The sequence below is a fragment of the Acanthochromis polyacanthus genome, chromosome 16 (assembly GCF_021347895.1).
Source record: "Acanthochromis polyacanthus isolate Apoly-LR-REF ecotype Palm Island chromosome 16, KAUST_Apoly_ChrSc, whole genome shotgun sequence".
NCBI lineage: Eukaryota > Metazoa > Chordata > Actinopteri > Pomacentridae > Acanthochromis > Acanthochromis polyacanthus.
Genome location: NC_067128.1, coordinates 1,757,004 through 1,774,693, shown reverse-complemented (window position 1 = coordinate 1,774,693; position 17,690 = coordinate 1,757,004). Strand labels below are relative to the sequence as shown.

At 40.2% G+C, this 17,690-nt stretch overlaps 1 protein-coding gene and 1 long non-coding RNA gene across 3 annotated transcripts in view; one reads left to right on the top strand and one right to left on the bottom strand.

The window, feature by feature from the left end:
* The window catches only part of clmnb (calmin b), a 214,117-nt gene that overhangs the window by 46,890 nt on the left and 149,537 nt on the right, over positions 1–17,690 (bottom strand). Inside the window, exon 13 of one of the 2 annotated variants that reach the window (XR_007936712.1) lies at positions 284–385. The exons of the other annotated variant lie outside the window; for it this stretch is intronic. The gene's annotated coding sequence lies outside the window, so the exon portion shown is untranslated. Of the gene's footprint in view, positions 1–283; positions 386–17,690 lie in introns of those variants that run through there. 2 annotated transcript variants of the gene reach the window in all.
* The window catches only part of LOC127530263 (uncharacterized), a 243,526-nt gene that overhangs the window by 195,202 nt on the left and 30,634 nt on the right, over positions 1–17,690 (top strand). The gene's annotated exons all lie outside the window — the stretch shown is intronic.

The window sequence follows — 17,690 nt, the reverse complement described above, 5'->3', positions numbered from 1 at the left end:
AAAAACATGTTTGTTTAACGCGGAAACAAGGCTTCAACTCCGGCATGTTGAGGAAATACAGCAGAAAGAGTCGAAGTCTTCAGATTCCACATTCAGTCAAATTTGATCTCCAGTGGACCAGACCAGTAAAACCAGTAAAACCACAGCATAATAACCTATAAATGACCACAACTCCTGATGGTTCCTTTGTTTTAGAGCCAAAAAGTTAATTCAGAAAATGTTCACATTTAAGGAATTGTCTTTTACCAAAAACATCATGAACAACCTGAAATTTCTTAAAATAAATTCAGTTTCATCCACATTCATCCTCAGTTTATCATTTCCACATTACAACTTCCAGATCACAGAGTGTCTACAAAGGAACACAACATTTAGTCACCTGGAACTGATCCACAGAATATTTTACTGTGATCAAAATGTCCAAAGTCAGACAAAACCAACAAAAACAAGACAAAATATTACAAAAATGAGACCCAAAATGACAGAAGCAAGAAAAAAATGGCAAACAATGAGACAAACAACACAAAACGGAACAAAAAAATGACAAAAAATTTGACAAAAAAGTTACAAAGTGACAACAAAAAAGACAAAATCAACACATAAAATTACACAAATGGCACAAACAAGACCAAAAATGAGAAAAGCAAGAAACAAAACGACAAATAAGTGGAAAAAACACAGGCGAGACAAAAAGGAAACACAAAACGACAATGAGACAGAAAGTCAGAAAATAAAAGACAAAAACCAACAAAAACAAGATAAAATTTTACAAAAATGAGACACAAAAGAACAATGAACAATCTACTATTTTACTTTCTGATCAGAACAACTTGTCATGGTCTAGAAATGATTTTAAATTTATAGTTTTACTGATTTACAATCTGCAGTTAATGTCTTCTCTGGAGTTTCTACACCGGATTGGACCCTCTGGAGGACCACTTTTGGCCCACGGGCCTCATGTTGGACACCCCTGGTTTAAATCATAAACAAGGCTTTGTGCTTGAAAAACTCTCCTTTAACTCCGGCATGTTGAGAATACACAGCGTCCTAAACGTGGCGTGTTGCAGGTTGAACATCCTCTTCATGTCTGTTTTATTTTTGCAGATTGCTGCGCTTTTTTCTCTGAGCATGACGTATCTGCACTTTGAGTTTCTTAAAACATATTTGCTGCTGCTTGAGGCTCAACTAAAGCCCTATTCACACGGGATTCATATTACCTCAGGACCAGGGCTGATCTGTAATAATTGAGGAGGATGTGAAAATACTAGTCTCATGTGAATCTGCATCTCAGTGATTGGGGGTATTTTAGTTCTTTTTTTTATTGTTTTCTGCCTCTTTCCTGGTTAAATTCGGGAGACTGCGGTGGAAATTATCAACAGTATTTTAGGTGCAAATGTAGGAGTAGTCCGATACACAACAGGCCTGTGGACCGTTCACAGGAACAACTAAATCAGATGAACCAGAAGAGGGAAATCTGGGAGGACATAGAGATGGATGACGCGTAGCAGCATGTGGTCAGAAACATTTTTCCAAGCCTATCTTTCAACAGGCTGAATACAAACGTCCTGACGGCCCGTTGTCCCGACAACGTTGCCTGCTGTTGCCATGGCGACGACATACCACGTTAAAGCGATCATTTTAACCACATAAACCTAACCAAGTGGTTTTTGTGCCTAAACCAAGCGAGACCCTGACAGTAGCGTCGTTACAACATAGGCAACACATCGACCTAAGGGTTCTGGAAAAAACTAATTGCTGTATGTTGTCATGGCGACGCTGTCAGTTTAGCAAGTTGGACAGAGCAGGTATCACACCGTATCCTGTGAACCATCTAAGGCCAAGGCTAACACTACAGTTTTTTCAATCAGTGTTTTGGTTACCGGCTGTCAAAACGCCCCTCACATAAATACATTTGTGCTGTAAACAGTGAAAATACCGCAGAAACTATTCAAGTCACGTAATCTGATGGATCACAGAATCGGTGCACTTTCCAGTTAATATTCCTCAAAAGCAGCAGCGGATGTTACGATGTGCACAGATTTTGACGTCATATCCGGGTTGTAACGTCAGTAAATTCCAGTAAAATACAGACTTCACTCCTCCCCTATGAATGCACTGCTTGAAACACAGATGTGGGAGTAATGCACAAACTGCCAGAGATCCCCAGGTAATACTGATCCTGTATGAACAGTTCATAAATGTCTGAGCAGTGTGACGAATGCGAGTGAAATGCCACTTTTTCTGATCTTTCCAGACATGTAATGCAACATACCGAGCAACGTTGCCCCGGCAGGCTAACAAGCAAACGTGCTGAAAGATGAGCACCTTCTGCAGAGCCAACGAGCCCACGGACTCGTTTGTATACGGGAACTGTCTGCTTTTGGATCTGGGCAAACATGGAAGCAACAAAACGAGGGCGACGCAGCGGGGAGGGCAATAACACGCGTGTTTCCTGCGTTACGGCCCGTGCTTCCTGACATGTTTATGCATGCGCCGTGGAGGGGCGTCCGCCTCCCGTTTCCCGCCTGCACACGGTTGCGTTTGCGTGTGTGTGTGTTTGCATGTGTTTGCGTGTGTGTGTGAGGATGCAGATCGTCAGAAGACAGACGGCTCCCATGCTGTTCCCCCACAGAGACTGTGATTAGCTGCTCTCTCCAGGACTCAGACCTCAGCCAGCATCTGTGCCGCTGCTCTGTGACCTTATTGATGAGGCGCCACCGGCTATCACACATCTGCTCACTGTCACCCCCTACAGGAGAGTCCACGGTACGACAACACAGAGGAGAGGACTTTTAGTTGACATTTTTGCTGTTTTCAGGCCTAAAATCAACATTTCTTTTATTCTAGCTAAACACCACATGGCATTTCAGAGAAAGATTCTTCTAAATATTTTATATACAGTTGAGTTAAATAGAAATGTAAAGTTATTTATAAAGATATAGTAGTAAACCTGATGACTACTTTATATTAAATAAGTCAGAAAGCCTTGGAGTCTTCCAGTCTTTTCTTCAGGAGGAAATGACATCATGTGGAGCAGGTCATGTGATCTGGAATTAACACACTTCCTGGAGAGGAGTTTTTGGAACGGGGAACTTAGTGGAAAGGGATTTCTCTGACACAGTTACAATATGTTATTTAATAACACAAATGACCACAGAGACACACAAAATGACCACAAAACACCTAAAATTAACACAAACAGACTGAAAATGTCCACAAAGGGTTGTGAAATGACCACAAAAAGACTAAAATGCCCACAAAACACTCTGAAAATGACCAAAAAGAAACAGAATGAGCACAAATGCACAAAACGACCACAAAAAGACAAAACATGACCACAAGTCCTTCTCCAGTCGTTATTTTATGGGGTTTTTGCCCTGAATCGAAGCCGTTCATAACCTAAATGGAACTAAACACTGCTGCATCCCGTCAACACTCCACCAGGTCCTGACTCAGAATGACGACACAGAAAGGATTCCTTCCTTGAGTTTGTCACGTATGAAATCCTGGAGATCTTTATTTTTCAGACTGTCACCAGTAGATCAAAGTTTAATGATAGAAATCCTCGGTCTGACTGCTTATTTAGCTCATGATTTCGTCCACATGGACGTGTAAAAACAACCTGATTTTCACCAGAGGCGGTTTTTAACATCAGTATATTGCTGTTAAATCATTTTCTCGTACTTCTGAAGCTCGGCTCCTCAGAAATAACCTTCCTCTCCTCTCAGCCCGATCCCAATTTAAGATCTTAAAATGCTCCTTTTTTTCCTCTCCTGCTGCACAGATCTTGATTTGTCTGAAATAACGAGCCCTTGAGACAACTGTAGGATCAAAATAAAACTGGATTGACTCATAAATGAGCCCGAACAATATCAAAAATATGTCTGAGTGATCAGATTTCACTCTGTGCTCTGTATATTTTATCTGCTCTTTGAGTTGTCTCACTTCTGACGTCTACTTAGGAGCTTCACTTTCTCTTTGATTTATCGCAAATCTCACTCTCGTCTCTTCTTCATATCTCGACAGCAGCACGTCTGATCTACTTCAGACTTGCTAGGTGTGCAGCTGGGAGTCCTCGGAAGAGCAGTGCTAAGTTTGAAGTCAATTGGATTAACTCTGCCCTGTTTTTCAGAGTTTAATCGATGACTGTGACATCCGGCTGTGAGAGCAGAAGCTGCGGTGTTTATGTGACTGTGGTTTTTCAGGTGGCTGGACGGTGATCACAGCTTAATAAATGTTCAACACACGCTTTTTTACGTTCCTTCTCACCACAAATGTCAGCTTAAATTGAAGTTTTACTCGTGTTTCTTTCTATAATAAAGATTTTGTGTATTATGACAGTTTCTAGAAGGCTCAAACCTGCTGGGGGGTTGTGGGCGTTTTTCTGTGGAGTTTGCAGGTTCAGCTTGTGTGGTCGCTTTCAGGGGCAGAGAAGTCCAGTTTATGGGGTTTCATGGTGCGTTTTATGGAAGTGTAAAGGTGGAAAAATCAAGAAAGCACAACAAATACAGATTAGACTGCAGTATTTTACTGCAAATGTGAGTCAGTTCTATGTAGGGGACGATTACAGGGGGTCCTGGACTTACGTCAGAGTTTCGTTCCTACAGACCGAGGCCTCGTCCACACGAAGACAAAACGAGGTCTAAACGCATAAGTTTCTTGCCGAATCTGTGTATCATCCACACGAAAACGGCGTTTTGGGGGTCTGTAAACGATCATTTTTGAAACCACAATATCGATCTTTTATTTGTCCATTTTTGGCTACACAAGGTTGTAAAGGAGAAAAGAAGCTCCTGCTTTTCTTGAGTTTTATCCTTTTATTTCCAAACAGGACAGGATAATCTGTCTGAGATTGATTTGTTCTTCTGCTCCTTATTCCTCCTAAGGCGAGGTTTTAGGAGCAGCTGGTCAAAACTGAATAATCTCCAAATAAGAAAATGATTTATTTCTGATGGGAAAAGAAAAAAGATTATAGTGAAACCTGCGAGGGATCCTGGACCCCTTCATGAGAGCGGAGTGCAAAACAAAGCTCTTTGTTGAATTGAAAACGAGTTGCAGCTGCTATTTTGTGGAGTTTTCCGAAATCATTTCTCTTTATTATCCACCACCACCAAGTTAAATTCCTTCATCCTCCTTTTGTTCCTGGATCGTTCCTTGTGAAGTTGCTGTGACAACCTCTGGAGCTGAGGTTTAACTCGTGTTCTTCAGGTCTTTGTGTGATTTATGGTGTTTCAGACGATCCCAAGTCTTTTCTGGTGTCTCAGTTCTCCTTTCATTAGTTGTTTTACAATGTTTGATTGTAAAATTACACTGTTTTTAAAATTTAAATGAGTAAAAATAATATTTTTTTGCAGATATTTGCACTTTTTTGAAAGGAAAAATGTACATCAAGCATTGACAAATGGAAAATTATTTTTAAAGGCTATTTTAAGTTGCACAAAATAATAAAAACACAGAAAGAAAGTATTGATTTACACATTAACTGTGAATAAAAGAAAAGCCAAAATAATGAATAATAATAAAAAGTATCTACATCAAAATCTGTATTTTTAAATAACATTTGACAATAAAATGTTTGCATTTTACTGTATGTTTGCCATTCTGTAAATGAAAGAAAAAAAAATATAAACACAACTTTAAAATAGTTTTTCAAGAAAGACATTTAACTGTTATTTTACTTCTATTCCTTGTTTTGTTAAATTGCAAATAATATCTTGTAAAATCACAGAAAAGTATTAATTTACATGATGACCTGATCAAAAATCTATTTTGAAAAGTCTATAAGTAGTATTTCATTTTTATCAATCTGTGACAGTAAAATCACAGTTTTAATGTATTTAATCAGCTAAAAATAGCATTATTTAACACATATTTGCCATCATTTTCACCATTCTTACAGTGTTTTTTAATGTTATAGTATTCCACTGACACACAGTTTGTTTTTTCCTATTTAATGTCCTTCTGTCTAATGTTTGCACACAGAGAAGTTGGATAACATGAAGAGAAGATGTGTGAATCTGAATCTGCAGAGGTGATTCAGGTTTATTTAATCAATCAATTTTTTACTGTCAAATATGGAAGTTGAAGTCCAGCCAGAGCTCAGGCCAAAAGATTCTACGGCCACTTAATAAAATTAAAGTACAGAAATAAATCATCTCCTTAAAAAAGGAACCAAAGTTGTGATGCTAAAAACTGCGGTCAAAAGAAGGAAACAACATGGCTGCTCTCTAACAAAATTACTGCCATTCAGAAGCAAAAGCTGGTTCTTTTTGGCGTGAAGCTGGCACCAGAGCACAACGGATGGATCTGTTCGCCGATCCATGACATAAATAGACACAAATTCTGTCGATGCAAGCTCCTCATGAGTCCCAGATGGTCTGTGATTGGCTGGACGTCCACAGATCCACCAGCCAATAGCAGGAAAACCTAAAGCATCACTGAGAATACTGTAATAACATTTTAACATTCACACGTCTAGCTGGAGGTGAGAGGAGCAGTGGGGAAGAGACGGAAACTGGCAGGAGAAGCTATATATAACCGGCTTCATTGACACCAGTTATCCTGTATTCTATATGCAAAAAGTTCTGTTTTTATTGCCTTTTGTGCATGGAATGAATATTGTTTTAGTATACGAGGGGCATCGTGTACGTTCTCTATGAGATGAAGCTGTTGATTTTGGCAACAAGCACCTGATTCCATTTCCACAGGTTGACTCAAGCGCTTAAACCCTTTAACATCTGTTTGATAATCCTGTCCTGGTCAGCCTACAGAGTGGTATTTTGATGAGCTGCCAAAGCTGATCAAAGATAGCACCCGTCTCCATCATCTTTTTGGGTTTTCATGATTCCAGCAGTGTTGATATGGGCTGTGGCACGCTGTGGGTGATTGGTTTATCAAACACCGCCTCTTCTATTTTGGAAAATTACAGGCACAGAAAGTATTTTTATTGATTACAAAGAGTGCAAGTGTTTATAGATGTTTGGAACTGTGTTGGAAAGACATAAACAAGGGACAAAAGACAGTCAGACGTTGTGTTGGAGATGTTAATGATTGGTTTTGACTTCTTTTATTCGCGAATTTACTAAAAATACCACACCCGTTCATAACACTAAAAATGCTGCTTTTATAGTGTTCCAAATAGTCCTGGTAATTTTAGCCATGCACTAAAGCGTTCTAATACACTATGAAGTGAGAGCGACGGATGCAGTAGGTCATATAGGGTTCGTCACTGAGAGAGTTGCTACTTAGAAGACGGGTAAAGGCTATAAAGACAAGTGTTTTCAAGAACTAGAGATCACAGTGCAAAGCATCGTCAAAAAGTACATGGAGCTCCATGCTGGGAAGACTCTCAAAGGTCGTGGTAGGAGGCCAGAAGTGACCCCTGTGCTGACAGAAGAGGCCAACGATCACCTCATGGTGGATCTGATGCTAGCATCTCAGTTATACGCCGAACAAAGGTGGAATCTACGGACCAAGAAGGAGTAGAAGCTCAGCTGGACAAAGGAGAAAAAGCGTTTGATCATCAGTGCTGTAGTTTGACGAGATGAAAACGCAAATGTGTGGAAACAGGGAAGTGAGTTTTGTGTGGCAAAAGAGAACTTCAGGAACACCATCCCAACAATCAAGCTTGGTGTTCGGATTATGATGCTTTGGAGATGCTTTTCCGCCAATGGGTCAGTTAGTCTAGTCAAAGTAAACAGAATCATGGGAAATAAGATGGAAAACATCAGACTGTCTGCAGAAAAACTTGTCCTTGGGCCGCGTCGGACCTTCCAGCAAGACAGTGGTCTGAAACAATGTCAACATTTTGTGGCTCAACCAGAGTCCAGACCTTAATCCATCCAAAAATCTGTTAAGAAAACTGAAGACCAGAGTGATGACAAGGAAGGTTTTAACCTCAGAGATCTGGAGATTGATGCAAAGCTGGAGTGGTCTAAAAACTGTTGGCGATAACAACAAGAATCTTATTGCTGTGGAGTCAGAAAAGCTTTTCCATTGATTTCTGAGGATTATGAATCATTTCGGACGTTGCATTTTTCAGAGAAATTTAAAACAACAACAGAGAAATAGTTAAAATTCATCTCTAGCATCTCGAACACAATGTCTCACTGTCTTTTGTTTCTTGTTTATGCCACTGGTCAAATACAAATTCACTATAATTCAAACTTTGGCAGCGTTTTGAATAATGTTGGGCTTAACCGTGGATTTAGAAGGGAGGGCTGACTTTTATGAAAATGGATCCATCGCTGTTTACCCAAATAACATCTCGGTTCCTGACAAGCAATGCTTCCTAAAAGGGCTGAGTATAATGCAAACAGCAGCACCAAGTCTCAGCTGGAAGCGACTGTTTGTGGAAGAGCCTCATATCTGTTCAGCACTGAGGTCATTCGGAAGTTACTATCCACGCTATTTTTTTTTGCAGTAACCACTTCGGTTCAAACCATTCTCTTTATCTGTCTGCGCCGCATATCTTCCCCCCACAGTACAGCCCTGTTCTGTACACTTTTGAGCGTCTTATCTGGGCAGCACTGTCTTCACAGAGGCACAGATGTTGATATCAGCCCGTTGCATCACTCCTTTCTCCTGGAGACAGGTAGGAGAAAAAAAGCACTACAAAAGGAGCAGGAATAAATCATCTGGCTTTTGTTATTGTAATTCAGGACGGTGGAGACGGAGGGGCTGGCTGCTAAAAATATAAAGCACATTAGCAAAACACGATTATAAATGATATCAAGTTGACTCTTGTGCTAAGTATTCATTTCAAAAGTTAGGGAACAAGTTTCACAAGTCTTATTGAGCTGACAGCAAATTTTATAGCCGGAAAATGGAATTTATAATAATGTTTGCCATATTTCTCAGTAAACTTTGCTTTGATTTGCTAAATACAAATACCAGTTCCATAAAGAGAGAACAAACCTAATACATAATGTTATTTCCTGTTTAATGAGATGAAAAGGGACAAGAATAATTTGAACAAGATGTACAAAACTCATTTCAAACGAAGGCCGCTATCAGTGGCACAACATCTAAAATTAATACATGCTCAAAGTGAAATGTCAAAAAGCAACACGGAGAGCCAAGCAAGCTGCCGTGTGAGCAGGTTTAATGTGTTCACCGTTTTAATTATGCATGCTAGGATACAGACGTTTGCCACATCGCAGCAACCACAGAGTACAGCTGAGGTTTATCTGCTGTGTCAGTTTTAGTTCAACCCTGCACAGAAAGATCTATCTCTACAGCTGTGGGGAATGGTCTGACTGCAACTCATTGTCATTCTGCTTTAAGGGGCAACACACTGGATTTTTAGTGTTTCTTTAAAGCAGTCGATCTTCAGGGCAACACTAAGCCCAGGATACAGTGATGCCCCTACAAAACTGTGACAGAGGAAATGTTTTGGTGGAACATTTGCACATTAAAATAGCTAATTCACTGAAAAATCAGAAAGGGTTTACCATATCGCACAATGCACATCTTCTTCAAAACTTGTTATTTTCAGCATGCATTTGCTTCTTGGGGGTTGTTACTGTTTCCTGTAGAGGAGAAGATTTTGAAAATGCTGACTCACAGATATGAAGGGGGGAAAAGTCATGTAAAATGAGTGATGGAAATGACAGACCAATAACTGAAGTCTACACTGAGTGAGTCAGGCTAGTTTTAGTTCTTATAAACCAGTCAGCCACAACGTTAAAACCATCCATCCATCTTCTTCCACTTATCCGGGGTTGGGTTGTGGAGGCCGCAGATGAAGCAGGTCGTTCCAGACGTTCCTCCTCCCAGCAACACTTTCCAGCTCTTCCTGGAGGATCCCGAGGTGTTCCCAGGTCAGATGGGATACATAATCCCTCAAGTTAGTTCTAGGTCTACCACAGTGTCTCGAGTTCAGAAAACCACCAAAGGAAGTCTCAGAATCAGATGTCCAAACACCTCCACTGGTTCCTTTAGAGGTGAAGGATCAGCAGCTCTACTCTGAGCTCCCTCCAGATGTTTGATCTTCTCAAACCAATCTCTAAGGCTGAGCCCAGACACCCTACAGAGGAAGCTCATTTCAAACCCTTGTATCCACGATCTCATTCTTTGGGTCTCTTCCCAGAGCTCATGACCATAGGTGAGGGTTGGAATGTAGATGGATAGTAAACTTGCAGCTCAGCTCCCTCTTCATCACGACGGTTTGATACAGCGTCAACATTACTGCTTGTGACGCACCAATCCACCTGTACTTCTCACGATCCATTTTCCCATCACTTGTGAAGAAGAACCCGAGATACTTGAACTCCTTCATTTGGGGAAGCAACTGAACCCCAAACCCAGAGGGAGCAATCCAACGGTTTTCAGCAGAGAACCACGATATATTTGACACAGAGGTGAAATGTTTGTCCTCGTAGAACCTCAGATATCTGCACAAAACATCCACCTAGTGATGACTGACATATTTCACTCTGAAACACAACCTGCTCAGGCTGCTAGAAGGAAAGTCAAAGAGTCACCAGAATCAAAAGAATCCGTCCTCTGGGCACCATAACTCCATGACAGTCCATCCCAAACTTGTTGAGATGTTTCAGTCTGGAGCTGTCCACCCCTTGAGAGGAAATATCGCTGCCTTTCAGATGCTTTTCTTCCATACCAGCTTGTTTACCTGCTGCAGCATGTTCTCCTGAGCACACTCAGGAAATAGAGAAAGTGGGCTTTAAAATGTGACCCCTCCATGGCGAATAGGAATGACTCCTACGCTCCCCTCTTGACCAGCCAGGACCGAGCAAATATACGGTTTGAGAGGATGTCAGAGGGTGAGTCCAAACAAGCTATTACACAGGGAGTGGGCCGCATGGCAAATAAGGTGGATGAAAGAGAATACAACCCTCTGGTTAACACAAATCAAAAGCTACACACCCCCTTATTTTTAGGAAAATTTGAAGGAAAGCAACCAATTTAGCCTCCCACCCTCCTCTTTGTTCCAGCTGAGCACAGCGGCCGCTGCTTTGTAGAGGCGGTTCGCATTCATCAAACTCTCCAATAAAATAATGCTCCTGGAGTTGTATGGGTTTACGCAGCGATTCAGCGACTTCAAAACAAGGCTGCTGGATACCTTACAAAACAGCGCTGCTTGTCAAATGGCTTCCTAATAACTTTTCATGCTGTATACAAATTTCTCCATTGATTATAAGTTGCAGACATTTCTCAGCTGAACGCTTGGTGCCACAGCTGGCAACCAGAATGGATGCGGGGACAAAGAATAAATAAGCACCCCATTTAACGCGCCTCTGACTGTATTTGCTGCATTCATCATCATCATCTGTTTTACCTTGAAGCCAGTATTTTGTACAAGATACAATATGTGCAGATGGCAGAGACACGAGCCCCGCCGTGCACAAACAGAGCCACCAGGTTGATGTTTGTTTTCCCGGCAGAGAATGCAGCAGACCACAGTGACACTAAACCCGGTCGACTTTAAGAACAAATGGCAGCAGGAGAGCGCGAACACGCAGCCAAGGTCCTTTCTGCCCCTGTGGCTGCTCGCTGATCGCGGATGATAAATGGCTGAACATGGCCGAACCCTCATTTGGCTCTCACAGCATCAGGTGATAAAAGTGCAGCCCTTGTCAGGGATGGAGTGTGCTTTGCTCTGCAAGGACGAGGCCTTACACCCACAGAGACACTAGAGGAGAATGGACTTAATATTCACTGCAGGCAGGCAGGAAGGCAGGGAAGCAGGCAGGCAGCACATTTGGAGAGTAGCAGTGGAAATGTAAGAGATGTGTCAAGGCGCAACTCGGTGGCAGAGTTTAGAGGGAAGTGTGCACTGCAATCATGCATGAGGGTGGAACTGCAGCAGCTATTTATAGAGCAGCTCATCATGAAGCTGTCAGAGCAACATTAACCTGGATGAGACTGTCACACCTGTTCATCAGGGACTCGCATTAGCCTGGAACGATAACGACTGAATGTAGAAAAGTAAAAACACAACTTTTTAAGAGATAGAAGGCCAATATAGTCTATCTAATCTGGGTCAATACAGAAATGTGCAATTAAGGCGTTATTCAGAGCAAACAATGAGGGAACCACTGGGGGGATAAGTCATGTTTACTTCAGGAATTGAATCAAAACTGGGGAATAAACTAATTTCAAAATTCTACAAGGGAGTGGAAGACTTAAAGGGAAAAGACACAGTGTAGATGTAAAAAAGAAGTGGGAGAGGGATGAACGGAAGAGATAAATGAACAGCAGTGGAGAACAACTTGCTCTTTAACATGGAGAGAAGAGGGATGGAAGAACATCATAAGACTCTTTAGAACACCAGCACAGACACAGTATCATGACACAGTGTTGGAGATTATGTGGAGCTGATAAAGCGAATCATTTCCATGTATTCTGGTGTTGTCCCTCCATTGGCAGCTTCAGAACCGTATGGATAAAACAGTGAAGGCAGACCTTCCATGTACATCTGAGGTACTACACTGCAGAAACTCAACATCTTACCAAGTCTATTTGTCTTAGTTTTAGTCAAACGGTCTCATCCCACTTGATTTAAGATTAATTCACTTAACGAATAAAATTTAGGACGATACAGGGGCTTGTTTAACCCTCCTGTTGTCCTCATTTACGGGCACCAAAAAATATTGTTTACTTGTCTGAAAAAAAACAAAAATTCAGCAAATAAATTCCCCAAATTTCTGAAAATTTGCAAAACCTTCAGGAAGAAAATTCCAATAATTCCTTAAAAGTGTTATTTTTAAAAAAAAAATCCCCCAAATTTGGCAAGAAAATACTAGGAAATATTTTCATAAAATGAGTAAAAATCTTCCAGAAAAAGTCCTAAAAATATCTAAAGTGATGACATATATATCAGTAAAACTTCTGATATTTTCTTAAAAACATTCCCGAAAATTCAACCAGAAATTTGCTGGACTTTGGTTGATTTTCTTGTGAATGTTCTTAAGAAATGTTAAACATTCACATTAACATTAAGAAATATTAAAGACAATATTAGAAGTTTTACTGATATAAATATAATCACTTTAGATATTTTTAGGATTTTTTTTTTGGAAGATTTTTACTCATTTTTAAAAAAAATATTTACAAGAAATTTCTTGTCAAATTTGGCGGATTTTTTTTTAATCTAAAACTTTTAAGGGAAACTTTTAAGAAATAATTGGAATGTTCTTCCTGAAGTTTTTGCAAATTTTCTGAAATTTGGGTAATTTTTTTGCCTAATGTTTGGATTTTTTGGTGCCCATAAATGAGGACAACAGGAAAAAAATGAGGACGTCTTTACCTATCTTTTGTTCTTTGTCTATTTATTTATTTTTCTTCTGTTTTTTGAACGTCATGTTTAATTTAAAGATATTGTATTTGGAGGAGAGAGGAAAAATAAAACTCAGCTGTTATATACCAGAATGTATGTTAAAATGTTCAATAAAAAGAACATTTTAAAAAGGAAAAGTGAGAATGCATCAGGTTAGCATTGCAGCATGGTTCCTGAGTGGCTGTGGATTAAAGCTGCTGAGTTATTTACAGCCGCTGCGGCCGCATTAGAGTTCAGGCCTCTTGGCAACCGCAGCACACTTTTGGACAATTGGACAATTAATTATCTTAGCAGGTCTTACCAGGCTAATCACTTATCAAACATCCCCCTGCATAATGTGGATCTACTCCCACAAAGTAAAAGAAAAAAAAGCCTTTTAATTAAAGGAAGCAAGCAAACAAAGTGAAAGCCACAGCTAATTATATTCAATCAGTGTGCAATCATAATGTTGCGTGTCTCAATTACAGGATTTCAGCGTCCCCATCACTGTAATCGCACACAGTGTGTTTAGATTGGAGCAGCCGGTCTGCTCTGTTTAAGAAATGCCCACCCAGCTTCCTATCCCAGCAATCCTGCCTTTGGGATAATTGATTTGGTTTAATATAATAGAAGACAGCGAACGGCAAAGTCTCAGAGGAAATGGGCCCGTCGTGTGTCTTCCATCCTAATAGAACACATCGTAGCCTCACCTCAATCTCCTGATCTCCAGGACTAATGAAGCTGTATTTGCATTCAGACTGACACCGCATGCTGTCACGCTTTTCTACACGTTCCAAGTGATTATTTTGTCTTCCAGAAAGTGTCTATTTTTGTGCATGTCACGTGCAGGTGAAGAGAACAGAAACAAAGAGATCTCAGCGTTCAGACAATGACGAATGGTCGGCTGTCGATGGTACAAACGCTGTCGGCCTAAAAAACTTCATAAAAACATAATGCAGACGCCGTGTCAGCTGATGTGAAGCATTCAAAGCTGCTTCTGTGTAATGAAGCAAAACAACAACAAAAACAACAGAAAACAAGTCGTAGGAGCTCGTTGAGTCATTTTCAGGTTGTGCAAGTACAAAAACAAGAAGTTGAAAAGTTGCTAACTTTGGATTTGTTTGCTCTCATGTCAGATGGAGCTGAATGATGAGTTAGTGGGTTAAATAGATTTGAAATATGCACTTTTAAAGTTCTGCTTCAGCTCAACTTTGGCCACATAATAGATTTAAAGCGCTACTGCAAGAGGTGAACTCAAACCCGGTCCTCCAGAGGGTCCAATCCGGCCCTCAAAGTGTAAAAACTCCAGAGAAGACATTAACTGCAGATTGTAAATGAGTAAAACTATAAATTTAAATAAATTCTCGACCATGACAAGTTGTTTGGATCAGAAAGCAAAAAGCTACATTGTTCATTGTTCTTTTGTGTCTCATGTTTGTCGTATTGTCTTTTGTCTTTTTTTGTCTAACTTTTGTTGTTTGTCTCATGCTTGTCATTTTGTTTCTTGTTTATGTCGTTTTGTGTTTCCTTTTTGCCTCGCTTGCGTTGTTTGTCTGTTTTTTGGTCATTTCGTTTCTTGCTTTTGTCGCGTTGTAACTTTTTTGTCTAATTTTTTGTCTCTTTTTGTTTTGTTTTGTGTCCATCTCATTTTATTCCATTGTTTTTCTCGCTTTTATCATTTTGTGTCTTCTTCTGGTAATATTTTATCGTGTCTTTGTTGTTTTTTGTCTGACTTTTGTCGTTTGTCTCATGTTTTCATCGTTTTGTTTTACATTTTTTTCAGTTATTTATAGGTTATTATGCTGCGATTTTACTGGTCAGGCCCACTGGAGATCAGATTGTGGAACTATGAACTTGACATTTAAGTTGTAGTCTATCTTTGTCTGTTATCAAATGTAAAAATGTTTAAAAACTATTAATATTATTATGTTTTTTTTTAAAGTGTAGTAACTCGTCAAAGGCAAACTAGACACTAGAGATAAGTTAGTCAATGTCTGTAGCGGCAAATGAGTGAAATTATTGTTGTAAATCAGATTAAATCATAAATTTGACTATTTCATAAATAAATAAAGCAATTTCTACTTTTCTAGCTGCATTCCTCACAGGCTGAGCTTCATTTAATGCAGATAAACCGTCTTTCCCTGTTCAGCCCATTTAACAAACACATTATTTCATGGTTTGGTCAAGAATTAGTTGCAATAATCCAATAATGGGACTGATTTTTATTGGATCACGTAATGTCATGTTAAAATACCGTATGTCATGTATGATGGGGTTATTCTAATCATCCTTTCAAGCCATAGGTTTTCCTGCATATTATTCATGCCAATATTAATGTCAATATGTTAAAGCACTCATTTACCTCCTGTCACTGCGTAGCTTCATGCCAAATATTAGCCATCTGCTGTGTGTGTGTGTGTGTGTGTGTGTGTGTGTGTGTGTGTGTGTGTGTGTGTGTGTGTGTGTGTGTGTGTGTGTGTGTGTGTGTGTGTGTGTGTGTGTGCGTGCGTACAAATCTGTCCTATCTGGATACTAAGGAGCTGATTATGAATGATGTTTAACAGGCAGCGTGCTGAAGCTTTCATGAGCAGGAATTTCCATAACTCATTATCCGGCCGCTTTAATAACTGTAATCATATTAATCCTCGGAGTACAGACGCATAAATCTAACATATTCATATTTAAAGGATGTACGATTCCTGTTAACAGGTGTTTATTGTTTTCTGATGGATGGGTTCAGAGCGGCCGCCGTTTGTCTTCTGTCGGGCTGCCGGGTGACGACGGGAGACAACGGAGGAAATTCAGTCCAAGTAAAACGTATGCTTCTGTCTGCTAATGAATGCTACAGCGTCTTAGCAACAAATCATGCATGCTTGTTTTCAAATGCATCTTGTGTTTAATATTTTAAAGGTTTCTGACATAATCAGACTCTTAAAACGTGCTTGAAATGACGCGTCAGGTTTGTGTAAATATTCGTCGATAGTGCATTATCAGTGTTTAAGTGCAGATTAATTTCGTGTTTTTTCTACCTCATAGCCGTTACATCGCATGTAACTGAGATAATCTAGCCTTGATGTTCAATCTGAGGGTTTATACGACTCAAACAAGCTTCAAAAGCCTGCAAATTGTTTTTATAGATCGTGGATATGAATGGAAATTAAATGAAAAAGTTTATATAGCACAGCCGCATGGTTTGCAAAATGGTTTCCTCCAATGTGATTTATGTAAATAGAATTTTTTTGACGCTTAGAGGTTGCAGAAACGAGCTGTAAAGATGAAATGTCCCCTGTTAGTGCCAGCTGCATTAGCGTTTCTATAGAGTCGGTTTCCATGTGGTGAATGTACATATTCAAGCCTTTCAGATCTCTCCTGAGCAGAATATTTAACTTCTAGATGCTCCACTGTGTTCATTACCCAGTTGTTCACTTTGTGAGTCATTTGGTGCCGGTGCAGGTGAGAGTGACACTGGATCTGAAAACAGCTGGATGCTGCATCTGGAAAAGGACAAAAGAGAGTCGGGACAAAATCCATGGTGGCCGAAAAAACACAGCAATGAGCTAAAACGTCTCACTGACCTGTGAGGGACAAAACAATCTGAAGTACTGATTCTACAGATGAGTCAAACTAAAGATCGGTACACACTGTGATTTTCAGCCGTCCCAGACCAGAGATAGCAGCGGTGAGAGAATGGTGGAGATATCTTTGGTCTTGTCTCTAAATCGGTGGTCCTACATCTCACTGTGAGACAGGTTCAAGGACGGCCGTTGTCATGGCGACCAAAGACAAGCTGTGATAAAATTTTGACAGTGTTAGAAATTTGGTGTGATCGTCTCCCAGTGTGATGCTGCTGGACCTACGACGACTAAATATCCAATAGCAGGATGAAATGAAACCCAGATAGATGATTTGCGGTGACAGTCACAAAACGATTTAAACAAAGAAAGTGTGTTTGGTTAGAAAGTGACAGACCATAACAGTAGATGCTAACGTAAAATGCGACTAGATGCTAACAAGTTCTTACTTCAAGCACCCTTTGCAAAATTCGCATCCCTAATTGGTCTCTCTTTCCGAGCCACGACCGCGTCCATATTCTTTTCCGTCGCCTTTTTATCGGGATTTCGCTCCAAACATAAATGTCAGCAGGGCTCCGTTCATGTTTGGCTGGTTTTCCTGTGATTGTAGGAGCTCCATTTATGCTCTGGTTGGTTTTTTTTTTTCATGGATGGATGGTGCACGCTGGTGATGTTTTATTCTAGCACATTCACGTTGACTCACGTACATCATAGGCTGAGAGTCAGCAGCATTTTCATCGTGGAATCTGCACAGAGCAAACTTCACGTCGTGCCCAAAGATTATTAGAGTTCCTAGACCCAGGTCTGAAGATGCAAGGGTCTAGGAACTCTCGACAGGG